The sequence below is a fragment of the Seriola aureovittata genome, chromosome 15 (assembly GCF_021018895.1).
Source record: "Seriola aureovittata isolate HTS-2021-v1 ecotype China chromosome 15, ASM2101889v1, whole genome shotgun sequence".
Classification (NCBI taxonomy): Eukaryota; Metazoa; Chordata; class Actinopteri; order Carangiformes; family Carangidae; genus Seriola; species Seriola aureovittata.
The window spans coordinates 18,826,244-18,832,322 of NC_079378.1; positions in this window are offsets into that span (position 1 = coordinate 18,826,244).

The following is a 6,079-nucleotide window of genomic DNA, read 5'->3' on the forward strand; positions in this document are numbered from 1 at the left end:
CTTATTAGTCCATCTCTTTCCTGCTCATAAGAGTGTTTCAACTTAAAGCTTTATATTTGGCTCAGCAGCTGTTTAAAAAAAGGAACTGTGTAATTCAAGTTGCTGTTGTAGTTGCAGTACTGTGAATGTCTTGCGTTTCAACAGTTTTATCAACCGTTAATTTTAAGTTAGACTAATGTTTTCAGCTGTGAGAAAATGTCTGCCACCCAGTGTAGCCATAGTGTATTCGTATTGTATGTGTGACACCCGTTGTTGAAAGTCAGAGCTTTTGAAGGCATGTGTGGACTGGTTTCTGAGACTTATGGAAATAGATTTGAGCCAATATTATCAAACATGTTCGCAGTTTTTGGTTGTGACCGGTCTGTGCCTCTACCACTCACCAACTTAACTGGATTTCTACAAGTTAAATGAAGTGTAAGTCTGTGCTGAATGATAGGTTTGTTAAGTTATAATTAAAGCTAACTGTTGCTAGGTAAGTTAGCTTGTACCTAAATAACATTAGCTAACTTGCAACATAAGTAGCCAGTTAGTGTACTGTATGTGTGTGAATAAATGGATAGATTATATAATAAATGTGGAAATATGTCAATTTAAATATATAGGTCAATAAATACATAGCTTTTTATTTTCTGATTTTTAAAAAAATTTTTTTTTTAATTGTATAAACTTCCAGAGACTTTTATTGCCTAATGCCACATTTATTTATGCTCCGGTTGGTAAAATTGTTTTTAAAACGTATTCAGCGGTTCATCACTGCAGCTAAAGCTAGTTAGCAAGGCTTTGCAGCCTGATTCAACACTCTTTGGTCTGAAACTGAGATAACCATGCCCCCTCATTTGAATATACCAGATGGAAATAAAGAGTTGGGAAATAAATGTGGCATTAGGAAATAATTCTCCAGAAATAAATAAATGTGGAATTTAAAAACATATATTTATATTTACATATATTTATATATTTCTACATTTATTACCTAATTTATTATTTCAGAATTAATTTCATAGCTGTATTTACTTATTTGTGTATTTAATTTTTAATTAAAATTAAATTCCATACATTGTTGATAACAGTTAATAATAATTAAACAACAATAATTAGTCCACTTCCTTTGGCTGAGTTGTTGTATAGCCTCATGGCAGTGGGGACAAAGGATCTCCTGAACCTCTTTGTTCTGCAGTGCAGTGAGATGAGATGTTTGCTGCAGCTGTAGCTACTTCTCTGTCCTGCCAGAATGTCGTGGAGAGGGTGGTTGGTATTGTCTAAGATGGCCTCCATCTTACATTGCATGCATCTCTCCACAACAGTCCTGAGTAAGTCCAGACACCTGCTAAGCACAGACCCAGCCCTTTTGACAAGCTTGTCCTGTCTACATGTGTTCATGTCTGACATGCTGTTACCCCAGCAGACAGCAGCATAAAACAGTACACTGGCCACCACTGACTGATAAAACATGGGCAGCATTTCACTGCAGACGTCAAAGGACCTGAGCCTCCCGAGGAAAAAGAGCCGGCTCTGCCCCCTTTGGTAGATGGCATCCGTGCTCAGGGACCAGTCCTGTTTACTGTCCAGGTGCACACCTAGGTATTTATAAGTGTGCACAACCTCAATGTCTTTCCCTCCAATGTTGACTGGCTGAAGGGTGGGCCTATACCTCCGAAAGTCGATGACCTCTCCTTGGTCTTGGAGGTGTTCAGAAGGATGCAGTTCTTGTTGCTTCATTAACTGAAGACCATCGTCAGGTGGAGCATGTAAAAGACGGCCACTCCACTCATCCACTCCAATATGTTCCCTGTAGGTGAACTTTAGGGGGTCTAGCGGATGTTCAACTTGTGGCCTCAGAAGGCGGAGAAGCAGCCATTCCAGGGTCCCTGTGATGTGTGTGTGTGTAGCTATGTGTGCGCGCAGGCTCACATGCAAACGGAAGCGTGTACCTGTTTTCAATTCTGATTGGATATGTGAGAGTATGTGATGATAGCTTTTTTTAAAAGAACATGCTAATATTGGAATCAGTGGAGGCTGGTCCCAGTATTCTCCAAACTTTCATCTACTCTCTGTAGAGCTATGTAACAGAGGATCCTGAAGGGAACCCTGAACAGACACATCCCAGGTAGGCCAGTATATGGTCTATTATAATGGATTATGATTGAGTAAATAGATTAACAACAATGTCACTAACACTGTAAGTTTGCATCAATGATCCGAGATGAGAACTAAAAAAAAATAAGCAAAAGAAAAAAAGAAATGCAATGTTATCACAGCTAAACTGGTTCATCTTAATTCTCCAGCAAGGTTTTACCTCTCAGCACAGATAAGGGTCAGGGACAATTCAGGGCAGCACCCAAGCATATATCAAGAAATACCCAGGTCTAACATTTGAAATCATGATTAATGAACACTATGTATGTAAAACCATGACTCTAGAGTTTAACATTGTATTATTGTAACAGCTATCAGAAAAATCATAATTTTAAACTGATTTTCATTATTATTAATGTTTATATTTTAGAGAAATAAAATGAGGGTGATACATGTGAAATTTGTGATCAAAATCGTAAATAGTAATCTTGGACTAATATTTTTCCTTTTCCTTGATGTGTTTTTCGGGTGGATTCATACTATAATGTGTTGTACTTGGACACAACAATGAGCAAAAGTAGTACAGAGAAGAGAGGCACAAATTCAAAACAACTATCAGGATTTCCTGCAAGAGCTTGAGGGTAAATGTTTTTAATACCATAATCAGAAACTGGGAGATAAATCTGTTCTTGCTGAGACTTGCAGTATACAAACATTCGTATGAAGACTACAGTAAAATACAGAAGATCCTTGGAGTTGAGGAAAGAGGTGTAAGTGTACTTTAGCAAAGGACTCATAAACTCGTATTTAAATGACTGTGCTCAGTTCACAGTTCATGCTTATACACCTATTATTTGTTCTTTCAACTACACTTTTTACCGCTATGCTTTTGAACAGTTTTACCTATCACTGCCTACTACTTCCAATGTTACTGTTACAACTACTGCTGCCATTAATCTTAGTTCTGTTGCTGCTGCTACTACTACTACTACTACTACAAGTACAGCACTACTGCTATTACCACTACTCTGTCAACCACTTAAACAAATTGCTGACAATTCAAATCATGAAATACTGAAAACATGCCTTTCTAATAAATTAATCCTTTAACGTCTCATTTTGAATTTCCCCAGAGGAACTGCTGAGGATGAGGATATACTTTCTGTCCCAGAAGTGATGCAGTAGGTGCTTCACTGACTGGACAGTCACAGATTCACCTACTTCTTTCAGAGAGAGAAACTTTGAAGATCACAAAGTTGTCACTTGTGGTTGAAAAATATTCTTTGCATTTGCCTTATACTGTATGAAAGTCAAAAAATAACTAAATCAAAATACAAATAAATTGCAAGTGTTTTTCGAGTTTACTGCTCTACCTGTATAAGTTCAAGACAAACCTGGCCAAGCTGCACCTCGCAGATAACAACAACAACTGCACATTTTGTTTATCTTTGTATAGTATTTTCAGTAATACTACCAATCATACTAATCCTTTAGATTAAAATGTACAATGACTGTGGCCTGTAGAAAGTGTGTTAGAGGACATGGGATAAGGTTACAGCTGCATAACTTGCCTATGATGCAAACAACTGAATAGAAAATGCAAACATATTACAATAGAATAGTGTTAAGATGTAGCTCTATGGAATGCTATTTTTTAAATTCATAGGAATAGGAAATTCTTGATTGCTCCTTATGACAAATTATTGACAGTGGCTGATATAACTTATATGTTGCAGGAGACAAAATGTCTGAATAGAGAGATTCTCCTCACACAAGGTCGTTGAAGGATGGCAAGGTTCTGGTCTGACGGGGTCAAGGGATCTCTGACACTACCACTCCATCCACTGGGTCAGCATCAGTGCAGTTAAGAAAAGATGCTCTATTGGCCGAAAGACAATACAAAGCAATACACCAAGGCCAGAAGCCAGGATCAGCCTCAGGATGTTTTCTGAGACCTTTTTTTCACTATTATTTCCTGTTAGCCCAAACCTTGGTTTATCACAACTTGATACTGAGCACAATCAGCTTGGGGCCTGTTTGTTTCGCAGAAACTAATGCTAATTAAATAATGTAAATTAAAATATTAAGCTACTTCAATGGTCATCTTAGGCTCAAATTGAATAGTTCTGGCTCTGAATCACCATGGAGCTCTGTGTTCATACTGTCACGTACTGTATTTTTTCTTGTAACACTAATGTTCGTTCCTCTCATTTTTGAGTTTGTTAACCAGTCTTCTTCTTTCTTATTATTTCTTCCGTTTTATGGCCGTTATTTACCGTTTTTTTCTTTTACACTTCCGGGCGTCCCCTGGTAACCACGGTAACGCTGTGTTTACACGTATGTAGCCTATTATAAGACCAGGATGCCGGATCTAAAAATGGCGCCAGTTCAGTTCTATAGGAACTGCTCGCCTGACGCATACCATGGTCTTATAATACATCCATGGTTTATTAGGTGCGTTCGACTTTATGTGGCGCTAATGGATGTAATAAATCCATGGTGGCGCTGCGCCAGAGGCAGTAGAGTATAGAGGATCTTTGGCGCAGCGCCGACTTGACGTGATGCATGCTGGACTTAACACATTGCATGCTGGTTAGGAACAAGGCGCCTTCAGTTTCCGAGTCAGGCGCATGGATGTATTAATACATCCATGGTCAGGTGGCTGCAGTTGCTCTCCACTGGCTTCACCGACTGGGAACCACCGCTGTGACGACAGCACTTTATCCTGATTGGCTGAAGGACTCACTGACACACATGACGTGCTCTACGTTTTTATTCTAAGAACTTCAGATCCTCTTTTACAGAGATGAACCAAGTACACAGCTCCATTACTATTGTCAGATCGTAGATCCTCCTGGTCAAATATTATATTAATGCAAGTGAAAGTTGTTCAGTTAAGTTTTTACTTGAGATAAAGAACTTGAGTACTTGATTTTAAAATACTAGAGTGTTCAAAAGTAAATGTTTTTTTTTTCTATCAACATATTGTTGCATTGTTCAAAATTTACTGAACCTGATGACTCTGAAACAACCTACTGACTGAACTGACTGTATAATCTGGAGAATAAAAGCTTGTCTGATACAAAGACTGTGACATGGACATAAAAACAACTGAATCAACAAAAGGAGCCTTTGTTTTCGTATTTTTTTAAGTCACTGATGAACTCTGGTCGTGGTAAGCACAGCGAACATTTCAAACTAAATGAATAAGACCATGGTCTCTGGTGAAGAATCTTCTGCCTCATCTTTATCTAAGGTCGCCATTGTTAGGACACTGAGAGGTTAAAACAGCAGAAATCTATAAAACAGACAGAAAACAGAAAACGTTTAGATCAGAGTTTGTTATTGTAAAAGAAGTAAAGTTTTTATAGGTCATATTTTTTATTCTTTAGATTTCTTCTCTTTTCACATGGTGGCCCTTGTTTTTTAATCTAAAGTCTATGGTTCTCAAAAAAACAGAAATAAAATTGTTATCTCTCTTTAAGTGTTGCTCTAGCAACTATTTAATATGTGACCTTTCCCCCACACACCTTGATCCATCACCATCCATTTGTTCATAAAACATTTTTGATTTTTAATTTCATGTGTCAAAAGTCTAATGTAAACTTGTGTCTGGTCTGAACATGTTTAGGAAAATGTCTTTGGGGGAGTAAACAGTGTTTTGCAAAACAATCATGTTTGTCATATTGAGGGTAACACTCATCATTTTTAAATTAAGAAACAGAACAGCTCTTCAGTGTAAACAACCTGCTGCTGTGACACAGGTGAACTCGCGCTATGAGAAGTAAGACTCACCGGCCTCTCACATTGACCGTCAAGTCATGCGCAGTCAGCCAAAGTCAACATTGAGTTTTGGCACAGCCCTCTTTAATGCTGCTCTTACAGCCTTTCTTTCCTCCTCATATCCCCTACATTGTAACAGCAAATGTTGAACCGATTCTGAATGTCCACAGTGTACACATCTACCATCTACCAGAGACAGTAGGATCTTTGGTGGGATGTT